The 17,866-nt window shown below is 37.9% G+C and overlaps 1 pseudogene; it reads right to left on the bottom strand.

Moving 5' to 3' along the window:
• Window positions 1-883: 883 nt before the first annotated feature.
• Window positions 884-17,866, bottom strand: part of LOC100613572 (transmembrane protease serine 11B-like protein) — a 35,594-nt pseudogene continuing 18,611 nt past the window's right edge.

Here is a 17,866-nt window from a genome sequence, read left to right as displayed (position 1 = left end):
ATCCGCCCGCCTCGGCCTCCCAAAGTGCTGGGATTACAGACGTGAGCCACCGGGCCCGGCCCTCAAGATACTTTTTAACCACCCCGTGCACTCCCGCAAGCTATGGTCCAAGTAGAAGCAACCCTTCTTTTTACAGAAAAAGAGGTTAAAAAGAGAAAGAGAGGAAAACCCACCCACGAATTCTCAAAAAAGCAAACAAAAACCAAAAAGAAAACTGTTATTGAACAGTTTGCTTTTAAATTTGTTTTAATTAAAATACATTACACATTTTCAGAGTGCATAGAGACTTTTTCAAAATATGTTACAAATAAGGAATTTCCACAGAAACTTGTAACAACAGTAAAGAACTACTACTCTGCCTGGTCACCGTAAGTCTAAAATGTGCTGTTTTGCCTGGTTTTGCTGATGGTGTAATTCTTTCACAATGATTGCAAGAATTGACCAAGACCCCATACAAATAAAAGAGTGTAACTCAGTGCCTACATTCAGACTAGATTTAGGTCACAACCACACCCCTTCCACAAAAGCTATGACATGAAGGCAGATATAGCATATTCCAACCCAATCCGCATAAAGTATTGATTCCAGTCACTCACAGTGACTAATTTACCATGGACAAGGGCACACTTTCACAATTCTAGAAAGTCTGAATGACAAAAACCAAGAGTTTATGCTGTGATGAGATAGCCATGATGTGAGTTAATGAAATAGAAAAATAATTCATATTATAATAGTCTGTTTTTGATGTGAACACTGTCTTTGCTTAGGCTTTTCTGGACCAAACCTGAGATGTCTTGTTTTGTCTTGTTGAGTTGGCTTAGAAGTCCATAAATATTCCCTCAGGACGGCAGTTCTTTCAAAACAGCCATTGTACACACTAATTTAAAATACATGTTAAATAAGGCTTAGGAGTAACTACAATAGTTGCTAGGAGATGATTTTCTGTTAGACACCCGTCTCAGAGGCAATCCAGTTGCAGTAGGTGGTCACTCACGTGTAGACCCCTGGGCTATTGATTGCACCACATTCATTCCTTCGCCAGCTCACTACTCCAACAAGGTACCAAATATACCAAATATTTCGAGAATTAGGATGAACTAGTGGTCCCCCAGAGTCACCCTGAATAAAAAAAAGAATATTTATCATTGTGAGAATTTCCTTTCAGATACTTTACACTAAATGATAACCCCAGATAAAGTTTGTAAGTCATTAGCATTTTACCCACGGTGTAAATCCCTGTGTCACCATTAACCTCAACTGTGACTGACCAGAATACCTTGCCTAGGACTCTGGAGTTTACCTGAAACTGAAAGGTGTGATTTATTTTTAAAATTTATTTATATTTTAGAGACAGGGTCTCACTCTGGCTCCCAGCCTGGAGTGCGGTGGCATAATCACAGCTCACTGCAGCCTGGAACTCCTGGGCTCAAGCGATCCTCCCACCTAGCCTCCTGAGTAGCTAGGAATACAGGCATGCCACCACACTGAGCTAGCTATTTTTTTAATTTTTTATAGAGATGAGGTCTCACTGTGATGCCCAGGCTGGTCTTGAACTCCTGATGTCAAACAGTCCTCCTGCCTTGGCTTCCCAAAGTGCTAGGATTTCAGGCATGAGCTGCTGCACCAAAGGTGTGATTTAATAAGTTACAAGCTTTAATTCCATGACAAAACTTTGGAGACATATGAATATACTTAGAATATAGGAGTTCATATCTGAGAAAAGTAGCAGAACTCTCACCATGAGGGAGTAAGAAAGTGAGAGGAATTTTGAATGGGCGAAAAGTAATTGAAAAAATTCTGAGACTGATTATTTATTGAAATGTAGCTAAGAATCTGGACTGTGATGCTGGACAGCCTAGGTTTGTATACCAGCTATGATGTGCAAATTACTAAAATTTCCTCTGCTTCTATTTCCTCATCTATAAAATGAGAATACTGGTATTACCTACATCATAAGAGTGTAATGATGATTAAATGAATCAATATTTGTAGAGGACTTAGAACAGTGTTTGACTCAGAATAAGTCCAGCATAAATGTTTGTTAAACACTTAAAAACATATGCTGCATGTAGGGAAGAATTACTTTAGTGCCAAAGCTGAGAGGAACTTTGACAGGATTGGAAAAGTGAAAATTAATTGAAGTATAGAATTGTCTCCATATTGATGATTTTCATAAAGTAAAAGCAGTTATTTATATACTATTGGTCAATGTAAATAATGGCCAGAATTACCTGGCAGGCATCTATATTTCCTTCCATGTACCCAGCACATAGCACTGTATCCTGTACCATACTACGATAGGCTTCTTTAGCATTACAAGTGTTTGTATCAATAATCTTCACAGATGCTTTCTGAAGGAACACTGGGTATTTACCTAAAGGAATTAAATATTATCGGCAAACAAGCTGAAAGAGCTGGATGACCTTGATTTATCCTTTGTACATAAGACCCATATTTGACTGTTGCATACTTTTAGAATGAAAAGCCAACTCACTTTCCTCACTCAAAATGATAACAAAGAGATGTTCAAATTATAATTTGAAATATGTTTCTAATGTTGCCTGTCTCTCTTTATCTCTCTTCCTACATCTTTGGACTAGAGCTTTCTCAATTGGCTTTTCCAGGTTAGGGAGGTTCTACAACCAAATTGGTTTCCTTGGAATGTTTGAAACCCAGGCAGTTTGCAAAGTCATAACTCCATATGCATCATTCCTTAAAAGATTGTCTGAGAGCACTCAACATCTGGAGGTAAGTGATGCCTTTCACTCGACACCTAGATTACTATTTTCCTGTTGCTTTTGTACCTTACATGGTATGTTAAGTTTTCACTGATCTTACCATTAAATGAAACTCTTCCCCATCCTGTAACAACAACTCCTTCACCAGGTGGAAAAATATGTGTGGCTTCAGGAAGACAAACTCGATGTACATCATTCTTAAATAAAACTTTTTTAGTGAGCAGTATAAGTGCAATATCATCATGATGTTCATCCTGGATGTAGTCTTCATGAATAATAATTTGTTGAACATCATGTTGCATATAGGGAAGAGTTACTTTCGTGCCAAAGCTGACAGTATAGTTTTTTGGATTTTTTGCCCTAAAGAAATAAAAATCATGTATTTTGTACTTCTTTCAAGATAATAGAGATACATTCTGCATCTACTGTACTCTTTTCTTGGCATGAGTATTTCCTTGCTCTATAGTCCATTAGCAATGATATAATCTGATTTTTAACTCATTTGAAAAAATCTTGAGTTCCTACACCATACACCATGTAAGGCAATGGGGGAATAGAATAAAAATAAATGGCCATGCCATCGAAAAGTTTAAATCTGGTGAAAGGTAGGTGTAAACACTAGCAGTTATAATAGGTTAAATAGTGGTGTATATAATTAGTGGGACTACAAAATAGGAAGACTTAAATCTGTATTCTTAAAGGAATGGAAGATTTCTTAGGGAAAATAGCATTTTGGATAAGACTATGGGACTAAGTCGCATTTGCCTAAAAGGCGAGGAGATGGGGGCAGGCATGTGCAGAGAGGAAGGTACATATGAAATAGAATGTGTTTCAGCAACTACAAGTAGTTTAGGATGTCTGTATTATAAAGTGATGAGAGGTGAGTATCATGTGAAGAAAAAATGCACTGTCCAGAATGAATGACTCTTCCCATTTTTACTGAAAAGTTAGGAAAGTCTTAGATAGGCTTACCATATAATTTTTCTTCCAAACCAGGACACTTTTGAGAATGAAAGGGAGTGCTGCTAATATTTAAACAGGGATAACAGGTGCAAACTGGAACTTCCTCCAAAGCCTTTGGTTTCTGTAGCTTTGGGCAACATAATGAACTTAACACTTTAAAACAGTGAGCTGCAGTCACCAAGTGTCTTTCACTGATCAGTGATGCCCCACAGTAGTGTTGCCCACTCATTTTAAGGCTTGCTTGTCATGGTCATTCTCCTTCCTGATCAATGGAACCTCCCCTGACTCTATCAAATGTAGGTGGCATCCTTGCTCGTCTCCCACAGCCTGTCAGAAAAAGTCAGTTTTGCTTCATTAAAAATAGGAAAATAACATTTGATTACAAAGCAGAGAGTGAGCTGAATTGGCTTTGTGTGGTTATATCTGACAATATCTTGTGCTGATAGGTACAGTGTAATCTGTACAGGAATCACTAGCAGCCAGTGGATTGCTTGCATACCCAACATACTGTCTCCAAGACACCAGCACTTGGAGAATGTGTGAACTGTGGAAGGCAGATAAAGTTATGGTTAAGTCCATGCTCTGCAACCAGACTCCCTGAGTTTGAATTCTGGCCTCGTCATTTACAAGCTGGATGAATTTGGGCAATTATTTCACTTCTTTGTGCTTCAGTTTCCCCATCTCAAAAATGGAATCATAATCATAACCATCTGTAGGATGGTTACAAATATTAAATGAATTACTGTATATGTAAAACACTTAGAACTGTTCCTAACCAATAGTAACAAATCATGATTGCTGTGCTTTAGATCACCTCATAAATTTAATTAAAAAGTATCTGAACTTACGGTTGTTGATAATTTTTGCAGCACTGACCTTACTGATTTCTGAAATAGAACAAAAAATTCATAGTAAATTTAAAACCTAGCACCACTGACTTTGGGGCGATGGATTAAGACGATAGGTCAAGCAGGGCAGAAGAGTCCGTAAATAATTTGAAATTTCAAAATAAAGTGTTAATACAAAGGAGAGAACACTGGTTTATTGGAATTGTTCTTTTACTATACGTGAATGTATTATATGGAGGTACCATCTTCATGGCTCCGCAGGAGAGACTTCTTTCTTATTTAATTAGAATTGTATTCTACATCATCTAAAATGGAAAACTGTGAGTGTCTTTTCTTAGAAGAAGAGGAATTCCCTACAAGTGAACCTAATTCCTGTCAGTATACAAAAAAATAACTTTTAAAAAGTGACCTGTCTTATAATGGTGGGTCCACTGCTGTTTTTGAAAGTTATAGGAGATTTTTAAAAGATTAGCAAGACACATCAGTACTTATAAGGACTGTTTAAAGTATCAATATCTGCTTTTGAATGAAAAGCAGCCTGCCCTCACCCCTGAATCAAGTAAAAGGTTTGGTATTATTGTGATTTGATTGTGTTTTTAATAGTGAAGAATACAAATAATTGCTCTGATATAAAAGTGACATTCATTTGAAAATATTGAAGATCAGTTTTGTGTCTGATATTTGTGATATATGCTAGGGATAAAATGATGAAAGTAACACCACTCCCATCATGAGCTTACCCACAAGCCTCAGAGAATTCAGATCTGTAGTCAAGGATCCTGAGTGGTTCTTCAGCATCTGATGTAAGATACTTTCAATTCTTTTTCTTGTGTTTTCTTTCATTGATCTGGGACCCTTGAATACCAGCCATATATGTGCTGTCACTCTGTTGTTATCAGGACTGGAAACAACATAAAGTTTTCATATGTTGCTGAAAACAGCATTTTCTTCCTCTTTGTCTGATCTTTCATAGCTTGGTTTCTTCTGCTCTTTTGTGGGTTTGTGGAGTACCTTTATGTTAAGCACAGGACCATCCATCCTCTTATATTTGCTTGGTGACAGTATGCATGCAGCTGTATTATTCAATATAGAGGACAAGCAGTTACACAAATCTAAAAAAAGGGAGGCCGGGAGTGGTGGCTCACGCCTGTAATCCCAACACATTGGGAGGCCAAGGCGGGCAGATCACCTGAGGTCAGGAGTTTGAGATCAGCCTGGCCAACAAGGTGAAACCCCATCTTTACTAAAAATACAAAAAATTAGCCAGGCATGGTGGTGGGTGCATGTAATCCCAGCTACTTGGGAGGCTGAGGAAGGAGAATTGCTTGGACCTGGGAGGCGGAGGTTGCAGTGCGTCGAGACCGCACCTCTGCACACCAGCCTGGGCAACACGAACAAAAGTCTGTCTCAAGAAAAAAAAAAAGAGTTGCCTGAGGCATAGGGTAAAGGTATCACCTAAGAATTGGGATGATTTATTAATACATTCATCAATCATTTGTTGAACAACTGCTATAGACAAGCAACTGAGCTAGGTGCTATTAGGTGATGCAAGGGTGACTAAGACACAGTTTCTACTCTCAAGGAAATTGTAGATTTTTAGGGAAGATAAAACATATATACAAATTACTAAAATAAATGAGGTGGAAGCAATAATTTATTTATCTTATCTGGAGATATTCCCAGGAAGGTTAAGTCATTTTTTACATAAAAGATCAGAGAAATTTGCATGGAGGAAGTGACATACACAATGAAACAATGTATTTTTGTTTTTGCTTCATTATCAAGCAGAAAATTGCATAAAGCAGAGATGAGAAGGAATATTTCTTCAGAATAATTGATGGCAATAATATTAATTAGCATGGATTAGGCATCTGCTATATTCCAATGTACTTTGTATTACGTAGCCAATGTACTTTGCTATCACATTTATTAGCACAGTCTCCACAACAATCCTGCAGCATAGGTGTTATCTTCATTTTATAGACAAGGAAAAATTGAGGCTCTGGAAAGTTATATAATGTATTCAAGAGTAAGTACACACTACACTAGGATTTAGATTTAGTGCAGTTGACTGTATAACCGGGGCTCTTTACAGAGCTGTCTGTATGCTGTACACTGTCACTCTGTGCCTAGTCATACAGTAATGGCAGTGTCTAGGAGATTGGGCTCAACCAGAAGAGGATCTTTAATGCTAGCTGAGGGGTAGCAGTGATGGAAAGTTGTTGAGGTAAACTGTATTTGAGGAAAATTAATCTGACCATGGGTTTTAGGGAAGATTTGTCTGGAAACAGGAAAAGGGCAGTCAGCCTGAGGAGCTAGCCAATAGACATGCAGGAATTGTTAAGGAGTCCTGAAGCTTGTGTCTGAAGTGGCATTATTATGCTTTGAGACTTCCTCAGGGATGTTCAATATTTTGGCACATAAATCAATAATAATTCCTGGGAAGCACTCAGGTCACATAAGTTTGATTATTATAGCAGTGTATGCTAAAGTGAAAAGCTTTGTCCTGTGGCCTCTTCATGACTGCCTTTTGGGCCATGCTGTTTATAGATACTTGAATTTACATGCATGGGGAAACAAAACAGAGACATCTCCCGTGGTTGCAGTCATCTCTGAGAGATATCTGGGCCCTTCAACTTTAATCTCACATTTATGTTCAATACCAAAATTGACCTCCAATGTTAATGCTAGTTGAGAGCTTAATCTATTCTACAATTCCAGGAGTCCCATGAGCAGGGAAGAAGAGCAGACATAGTCCTGCGACACTGATGGAAATAAAAGCAATAATTGCCTTCATCTGAAATGTGTTTATTTGTGAGTGTTTCCACACATATTTTCTTTTCTTTTTTATCCTTAGTACTGTTCTATGAGTGAGGCAAAGCAAATATTACTACTAACATGTAATGAGATAGTGGAACAGACTCAAAGCGATACAGTAACTTGCCAAAGACTCTAGGGCTATTAAATGGCAAAGGCTAGGCTCAGGTTATCTAAATCTATTCTATGGCTACCTAGGCTAGTTCATGCCACTCCAAACCCACATGTAGGGAACACAGCATAGCTATTTTACTTCTTATTATGGTGACTAGAAGGTTTTCTTGATCTCAAAGTCTAGTGTAAATATGCTGTCTCCTAACCTGTATCTACTAAGAATTCTAGGGGTATTTCCACAAAGCGTTTAGCTGACTTGCAAGTCAAAAGACGGGAGAAAACAGGATCTATATTTATGCTACTGCTAAATAAAAATTTTAGAGCATCAAACATTGGTCTATGGGACTATCTAATGTTTTCTGAACATAAATATTTAGGAAACCAAAAGGATGAGACATTTATAATTTGAGGATTAATGTATCCTCAATACATCTAGTGAACTCAACTATATGGCCCCAATCTTAGGTTTCATATTGAAAAATTAGTCTGACATTTATGATAATGCTTGATATTCATAGCTTGTTGGCTAAGGACTATAACATATCAATAGATTCTTTTCACAGAGAAATTTGAAGTGTCCTGGTATGTATGATCAGATGATCTCTTTTTTGATGGTTAATGTTGGTTACTTACACCAGTGTGATGACTTGAGAAAAGATATATTGTCTGTAAATGCTAGAACTTTGAAATGCATCAACCATCTGTTAACAGAGAAAATAGAGTCAAATATCAAATTCCAATACTTATATTTCAGAGAATTAACAATGAAATATAGGAAAATACTAACTTACCTAGTCTCAAGAATTTGGCTAAGATAGTTATTTTCTGGTGATGTTTCCCTTTCATAATTGCTATTATATGGGATATCCAGCATTTTAAAGCTACCTTGGTAGAAGTAGATCCTGTTTGCTGTGAGATCAAGAAATGATCCAAGAATTATTTAAATGAAATAAGCTTCAAATCCAGATATAGATACACAGCAATAAAAACTAGTATGTATTGTGCTCATATTAGATATTGATACACTCTTTGGGTACAGTTGACTAGATCATCTAGGCATTGTGTTTACAGGACCAAGTATGAAATAGATATATATTTATATTATGTGATATAAATATATATTATATATATCTATATTCCTGTTTCAACCAATATGCTACTTTGTCTGAACTTTGAGATATATATATATCAATCATAAATAGACAGAGATAAGAGAATGTTTGAGATAGTAGATGAAGATATAAAGTTCAGACAGAGTAAAATGTTGGTTGAGACAGGAATATATACTATAAAGAGATTTCCATCTATAGTAATCAACTGTCAGATTATGAATAAAAATAGTTACCATGTAAGTATCTACTATGTGAAGATACTTTAGAAAAACTTTATGAAATATATTAATCGTTCAGGAAAAGTGTAGTCTCAGAGAGACTAAGTAATTTACCCAAAATTATACAGCCACTAAGAAGAGCCAAGTATCAAAACTCAATTTGTCTGACTCCAAAGCCTATACTTAAGCTATTATATTTCCTTCCTAAAATTTCATAGATACTAAGCTACTTGACATATGACATGTGTTATCTCCAATGTGATACATATTCAACATTTAGCAATATGCTACATACTGCATGAGTGCCAAGCATATAAGAACTAAATAAATATTAATATTATTTTGCAATATGATTATTGCCTTTGAAAATCATCTTGTGGAAGAGATGATATGAATGAAACCATTACATGTGATATTAATATGATATAATTAAATGGCAAAGTTTATTTTTCAACTGCAAGTTCTATGTGAATGCAGAAAAGGAGACAATATGATTAAATATAATATCACTATAAATGTGAAAATATTTTATAATGAAGTTGATGGAAAAAGAAGTCAGAAAGTTCTTAACAAAATGCTGAAAATGGGTTGATTATAAGTGATTTATGAAGGAACATTGTTAATTTCAGTTAGCTTTTCTGTGGGTCATAGACCTTTTACTATAGAGATAAACTGATAAAGCTTTATAACAGTAGCTTACTAGGTTTTTTTATAAGTAGCAAAAACTAGACCCTGAAACTATGCAACTTCTCTCTCGTAATTCAATGTTCCCAATGCATCATTCAGTTATTTGGATTCCTAATTATTTCTATCTATTACAATGTTCAACAGCCATGAATATTCCTTAATTAATACAAGATTAAATTAATGTAACTAATAGATTGGCGGGATATGGATTGGTTGATTACAACTGAACGGAGCTCTCTTCCCAGAGAGAGTGAATAAATTGAATTTTTAACATCTATGGTAATTAAGATAAAGAAAACATACCCTAGAACAAGAAAATCAACTCTTGAATATCCTGTTACTAATTTAATTTTGTGTAGCAGTCTTAATGGGACACTGAGATTGCTCACTAACTATACTGAGGCCACTGTGAATACAGCCATTCTGCTCAGTTGATACCTAATGAGATGAAAATAACTTCTGGGAATGGGATGTCTACAAGGCATACTTGTACCATATGATTAACATTTCCATCTATATAAGTAGTTTAAATGCCAATATGAATTGAGAAAGATGAATAATGGAGCAGAAAAAAAAGGAAATCATTCTATAACTTTTCCATAACTTAATTATTTAAAACCTATAATTAAATATATTTAATTATATTAAAACCTATTCTGGAAAGAAAACCTAAAACACACACACATATATATTGTTTTCCTGAGTGCTCTGGATGCAATATCAGGGTTTAAGCATAAATTAAGAGAGGACTTCTAGCTGAAGCTGACAGAGCAAAAACGCTTTTACATTTTCTTACCCCTAAGCCCAGAAAAAGAACAAAGGATAAGAATAGTGGGTTGTAGTCTAAGGAAACAAACAATGCAGCTACAACTTACAACTTCAAATTAAAAAATGTGAAGCAAACATGCTCCAAACTGTGAAATATACACTGAAGTGAGAAATTATATACATCAGAGATAACATCTCACAAATTAAGCTAGATGCACATTTTTCTAAAAGTTCTCAATGATTAAGTATCAAGACTTCAAAGATGGCTGGGTGCGGTGGCTCACACCTGTAATCCCAACACTTTGGGCAGCCGAGGCAGGTGGATCACCTAAGGTCGCAAGTTCGAGACCAGCCTGGCCAACATGGTGAAACCCTGTCTCTACTAAAAATACAAAAATTAGCTGGGCTTGGTGGCAGGAGCCTGTAATCCCAGCCACTTGGGAGGCTGAGGCAGGAGAATTACTTCAACCCAGGAGGGGGAGGTTGCAGTGAGCCTAGATTATGCCACTGTGCTCCAGCCTGGGCGACAGAGCAAGAGTCCATCCCTTAAAGAAAAAAAAAAAGACTTCAGAGCTTAGAAAAAGACAGGAATATTTCTGTAAAGGCCTATTTTAACACTGCATAATGGCAAAAGTAATAATAAAAGTGAGGGTGGAGCCAAGATGGCCGAATAGGAACAGCTCCAGTCTACAGCTCCAGGCATGAGTGATGCAGAAGATGGGTGATTTCTGCATTTCCAACTGAGGTACTGAGTTCATCTCACTGGGGACTGTTGGACAGAGGGTGCAGGACAGTGGGTGCAGCGCACAGAGCGTGAGCCGAAACAGGGAGAGGCATCACCTCACCCAGGAAGCGCAAGGGGTCAGGGAATTCCCTTTCCTAGTCAGAGAAAGGGGTGACAGATGGCACCTGGAAAATCGGGACACTCCCACCCTAATACTGCGCTTTTCCAACAGTCTTAGCAAATGGCATACCAGGAGATTATATCCCACGCCTGGCTTGGAGGGTCCTACGCCCATGGAGCCTCGCTCATTGCTAGCACAGCAGTCTGAGATCAAACTGCAAGGTGGCAGCAAAGCTGGGGGAGGGGCGCCCACCATTGCCAAGGCTTGAGTAGGTAAACAAAGCGGCTGGGAAGCTTGAACTGGGTGGAGCCCACTGCAGCTCAAGGAGGCCTGCCTGCCTCTGTAGACTCCACCTCTGGGGACAGGGCATACCAAACAAAAGGCAGCAGAAATCTCTGCAGACTTAAATGTCCCTGTCTGACAGCTTTGAAGAGAATAGTGGTTCTCCCAGCAAGCAGCTGGAGATCTGAGAACAGACAGACTACATCTTCAAGTGGGACCCTGACCCCCGAGTAGCCTAACTGGGAAGCACCCCCCAGTAGGGGTAGACTGACACCTCACACGGCCGGGTACTCCTTTGAGACAAAACTTCCAGAGGAACGATCAGGCAGCAACATTTGCTGTTCACCAATATCCACTGTTCTGCAGCCTCCGCTGCTGATACCCAGGCAAACAGGGTCTGGAGTGGACCAACAGCAAACTCCAACAGACCTGCAGCTGAGGGTCCTGACTGTTAGAAGGAAAACTAACAAACAGAAAGGACATCCACACCAAAACCCCATCTGTACACCGCCATCATCAAAGACCCAAAGTAGATTAAACCACAAAGATGGGGAAAAAACTCAGCAGAAAAACTGGAAACTCTAAAAATCAGAGTGCCTGTCCTCCTCCACAGGAACACAGCTCCTAACCAGCAATGGAACAAAGCTGGATGGAGAATGACTTTGATGAGTTGAGAGAAGAAAGCTGCAGACGATCAAACTACTCTGAGCTAAAGGAGGAAGTTCGAACCCATGGCAAAGAAGTTAAAAACCTTGAAAAAAATTACACGAATGGCTAACTAGAATAACCAATGCAAAGAAGTCCCTAAAGGACTTGATGGAGCTAAAAACCAAGGCACGAGAACTACATGACAAATGCACAAGCATCAGTAGCCAATTCGATCAACTGGAAGAAAGGCTATCAGTGATGGAACATCAAATGAATGAAATGAAGTGAGAAGAGAAGTTTAGAGAAAAAAGAATAAAAAGAAACTAACAAAACCCCCAAGAAATATGGGACTATGTGAAAAGACCAAATCTACATCTGATTGGTGTACCTAGAAGTGACTGGGAGAATGGAACAAAGTTGGAAAACACTCTGCAGGATATTATCCAGGAGAACTTCCCCAATCTAGCAAGGCAGGCCAACATTCACATTCAGGAAATAGAGAGAATGCCACAAAGATACTCCTTGAGAAGAGCAACTCCAGGACACATAATTGTCAGATTCACCAAAGTTGAAATGAAGGAAAAAATGTTAAGGGCAGCCAGAGAGAAAGGTACGGTTACCCACAAAGGGAAGCCCATCAGACAAACAGCGGATCTCTCGGCAGAAACTCTGCAAGCCAGAAGAGAGTGGGGGCCAATATTCAACATTCTTAAAGAAAAGAGTTTTCAACCCAGAATTTCATATCCAGCCAAACTAACCTTCACAAGTGAAGGAGAAATAAAATACTTTACAGACAAGCAAATGCTGAGAGATTTTGTCACCACCAGGCCTGCCCTAAAAGAACTCCTGAAGGAAGCACTAAACATGGAAAGGAACAACTGGTACCAGCCACTGCAAAAACATGCCAAATTGTAAAGACCATTGAGTCTAGGAAGAAACTGCATCAACTAACAAGCAAAATAACCAGCTAACATCATAATGACAGGATCAAATTCACCTATAACAATACTAACCTTAAATATAAATGGGCTAAATGCTCCAATTAAAAGGCACAGACTGGTAAATTGGATAAACAGCCAAGACCCATCACTGTGCTATATTCAGGAAACCCATCTCATGTGCAGAGACACACATAGGCTCAAAATAAGGGGATAGAGGAAGATGTACCAAGCAAATGGAAAACAAAAAAAGCAGGGGTTGCAATCCTAGTCTCTGATAAAACAGACTTTAAACCAACAAAGATCAAAAGAGACAAAGAAGGCCATTACATAATGGTAAAGGGATCAATTCAACAAGAAGAACTAACTATCCTAAATATATATGCACCCAATACAGGAGTACCAAGATTCATAAAGCAAGTCCTTAGAGACCTACAAAGAGACTTAGACTCCCACACAATAATAATGGGAGACTTTAACACCCCACTGTCAACATTAGACAGATCAACGAGGCAGAAAGTCAACAAGGATATCCAGGAATTGAACTCAGCTCTGCACCAAGCGGACCTAATAGACATCTACAGAACTCTCCACCCCAAATCAACAGAATATACATTCTTCTCAGCACCACACCACACTTATTCCAAAATTGACCACATAGTTGGAAGTAAAGCACTCCTTAGCAAATGTAAAAGAATAGAAATTATAACAAACTGTCTCTTAGACTACAGTGCAATCAACCTAGAACTCAGGATTAAGAAACTCACTCAAAACCACTCAACTACAGGTAAACTGAACAAACTGCTCTTGAATGACTACTGGGTACATAACGAAATGAAGGCAGAAATAAAGATGTTCTTTGAAACCAATGAGAACAAAGACACAACATACCAGAATCTCTGGGACGCATTCAAAGCAGTGTGTAGAGGGAAATTTATAGCATTAAATGCCCACAAGAGAAAGCAGGAAAGATCTAAAATTGACACCCTAACATCACAATTAAAAGAACTAGAAAAGCAAGAGCAAACACATTCAAAAGCTAGCAGAAGGCAAGAAATAACTAAGATCAGAGCAGAACTGAAAGAAATCGAGACACAAAAAACCTTTCAAAAAATCAGTGAATCTAGGAGCTGGTTTTTTGAAAAGATCAACAAAATTGATAGACCACTAGCAAGACTAATAAAGAAGAAAAGGGAGAAGGATCAAATAGATGCAATAAAAAATGATAAAGGGGGTATCACCACCGATACCACAGAAATACAAACTACCATCAGAGAATACTATAAACACCTCTATGCAAATAAACTAGAAAATCTAGAAGAAATGGATAAATTCCTCGACACATACAGCCTCCCAAGACTAAACCAGGAAGAAGTTGAATCCCAGAATAGACCAATAACAGGCTCTGGAATTGAGGCAATAATCAATAGCTTACCAACCAAAAAGAGTCCAGGACCAGATGGATTCACAGCCGAATTCCACCAGAGGTACAAGGAGGAACTGGTACCATTCCTTCTGAAACTATTCCAATCAATAGAAAAAGAGGGAATCCTCCCTAACTCATTTTATGAGGCCAGCATCATTCTGATACGAAAGCCAGGCAGAGACACAACAAAAAAAGAGAATTTTAGACCAATATCCTTGATGAACATTGATGCAAAAATCCTCAATAAAATACTGGCAAACCGAATCCAGCAGCACATCAAAAAGCTTATCCAACATGATCAAGTGGGCTTCATCCCTGGGATGCAAGGCTGGTTCAATATACGCAAATCAATAAATCTAATCCAGCATATAAACAGAGCCAAAGACAAAAACCACATGATTATCTCAATAGATGCAGAAAAAGCCTTTGACAAAATTCAACAACCCTTCATGCTAAAAAGTCTCAATAAATTAGGTATTGATGGGACGTATTTCAAAATAATAAGAGCTATCTATGACAAACCCACAGCCAATATCATACTGAATGGGCAAAAACTGGAAGCATTCCCTTTGAAAACTGGCACAAGACAGGGATGCCCTCTCTCACCACTCCTATTCAACATAGTGTTGGAAGTTCTGGCCAGGGCAATTAGGCAGGAGAAGGAAATAAAGGGTATTCAATTAGGAAAAGAGGAAGTCAAATTGTCCCTGTTTGCAGATGACATGATTGTATATCTAGAAAACCCCATCGTCTCAGCCCAAAATCTCCTTAAGCTGAGAAGCAACTTCAGCAAAGTCTCAGGATACAAAATCAATGTACAAAAATCACAAGCATTCTTACACACCAATAACAGACAAACAGAGAGCCAAATCATGAGTGAACTCCCATTCACAATTGCTTCAAAGAGAATAAAATACCTAGGAATCCAACTTACAGGGGACGTGAAGGACCTCTTCAAGGAGAATTACAAACCACTGCTCAATGAAATAAAAGAGGATACAAGCAAATGGAAGAACATTCCATGCTCATGGGTAGGAAGAATCAATATCGTGAAAATGGCCATACTGCCCAAGGTAATTTATAGATTCAATGCCATCCCCATCAAGCTACCAATGCCTTTCTTCACAGAATTGGAAAAAACTACTTTAAAGTTCATATGGAACCAAAAAAGAGCCCGCATCGCCAAGTCAATCCTAAGCCAAAAGAACAAAGCTGGAGGCATCACGCTACCTGACTTCAAACTATACTACAAGGCTACAGTAACCGAAACAGCATGGTACTGGTACCAAAACAGAGATATAGATCAATGGAACAGAACAGAGCCCTCAGAAATAATGCCGCACATCTACAACTGTCTGATCTTTGACAAACCTGACAAAAACAAGCAATGGGGAAAGGATTCCCTATTTAATAAATGGTGCTGGGAAAACTGGCTAGCCATATGTAGAAAGCTAAAACTGGATCCCTTCCTTACACCTTATACAAAAATTAATTCAAGATGGATTAAAGTCTTAAACATTAGACCTAAAACCATAAAAACCCTAGAAGAAAACCTAGGCATTACCATTCAGGACATAGGCATGGGCAAGGACTTCATGTCTAAAACACCAAAAGCAATGGCAACAAAAGCCAAAATTGACAAATGGGATCTAATTAAACTAAAGAGCTTCTGCACAGCAAAAGAAACTACCATCAGAGTGAACAGGCAACCCACAAAATGGGAGAAAATTTTCGCAACCTACTCATCTGACAAAGGGCTAATATCCAGAATCTACAATGAACTCAAACAAATTTACAAGAAAAAAAACAAACAAACCCATCAAAAAGTGGGCAAAGGACATGAACAGACACTTCTCAAAAGAAGACATTTATGCAGCCAGAAGACACATGAAAAAATGCTCATCATCACTGGCCATCAGAGAAATGCAAATCAAAACCACAATGAGATACCATCTCACACCAGTTAGAATGACAATCATTAAAAAGTCAGGAAACAACAGGTGCTGGAGAGGATGTGGAGAAATAGGAACACTTTTACACTGTTGGTGGGACTGTAAACTAGTTCAACCATTGTGGAAATCAGTGTGGCGATTCCTCAGGGATCTAGAACTAGAAATACCATTTGACCCAGCATTCCCATTACTGAGTATATACCCAAAGGATTACAAAACATGCTGCTGTAAAGACACATGCACACGTATGTTTATTGCGGCACTATTCACAATAGCAAAGACTTGGAACCAACCCAAATGTCCAACAATGATAGACTGGATCAAGAAAATGTGGCACATATACCCTATGGAATACTATGCAGCCATAAAAAATGATGAGTTCATGTCCTTTGTAGGGACATGGATGAAGCTGGAAATCATCATTCTCAGCAAACTATCGCAAGGACAAAAAACCAAACACCACATATTCTCACTCATAGATGGGAATTGAACAATGAGAGCACATGGACACAGGAAGCGGAACATTACACACCGGGGCCTGTTTTGGGGTTGGGGGAGGGGGGAGGGATAGCATTAGGAGATATACCTAATGTTAAATGACGAGTTAATGGGAGCAGCACGCCAACATGGCACATGTATACATATGTAACAAACTTGCACGTTGTGCACATGTACCCTAAAACTTAGAGTATAATAAAAAAATAAACAAAAATAAATAAATAAAAGTGAAATATTACAATTGTGACTTTTTATTGTATATGATCCAATCTTCCAGCTAAGGCAACTTGCTGAAGGTAAGCTGGGGGAAAAAAAAGAAAGGACATCAGAAATTACTATATCATAGTTCAGAGAGTCTGCAAATTAGGGAGATTTCTTCAGGGCCACCCCATCTTCTTACCTCTTAAAAAATGAAACTAAATGGACCCTGGGGTTAAAGAAAACAACAATTAGATAAGACAATTTTTGAGATAATAGAGGAAGATATAAACTGCAGACTCCCTCAGGCTGGAAGTCCGAGACAGAGCATTAAGGGAAAAAACATCCATAATTAGAAAAGAGAAAGTTAAATTGTCCCTGTTTACAGGTGACATAATCTTATATTTAAAAAAAAACTAAAGACGTAACCAAAACATTCTTACAACTGATAGATGAACTCAAGTAAGTTTCAAGATTAAAAATTAACATATAAAAATCAGTAGCATTTTTATACATCAATAACAAACTGGTTGAAAAATAAATCAAGGAAACAATCCCAATTACAATAGCTACAGAAAAAGAGAATCATGAAATGAATTTAACCAAGGAGGTGAAAGATCTCTATAAAGAAAACTACAAAACTCTGAGGAAAGAAATAGAAGACACTCAAAAAAATTAAAAGACAACACATGTTCATGGAATGGAATAATTAATGTTGATAAAATGACTATACTACTCAAAGCAATCTACAGATTTAATGCAACTCTTATCAAAACACCAATGACTTTTTTAACCAATGACATTTTTCACAGAA

The sequence above is a fragment of the Pan troglodytes genome, chromosome 3 (genome assembly GCF_028858775.2).
Source record: "Pan troglodytes isolate AG18354 chromosome 3, NHGRI_mPanTro3-v2.0_pri, whole genome shotgun sequence".
In the NCBI taxonomy this organism is placed as follows: Eukaryota; Metazoa; Chordata; class Mammalia; order Primates; family Hominidae; genus Pan; species Pan troglodytes.
This window is presented reverse-complemented; position numbering and strand designations above follow the sequence as displayed.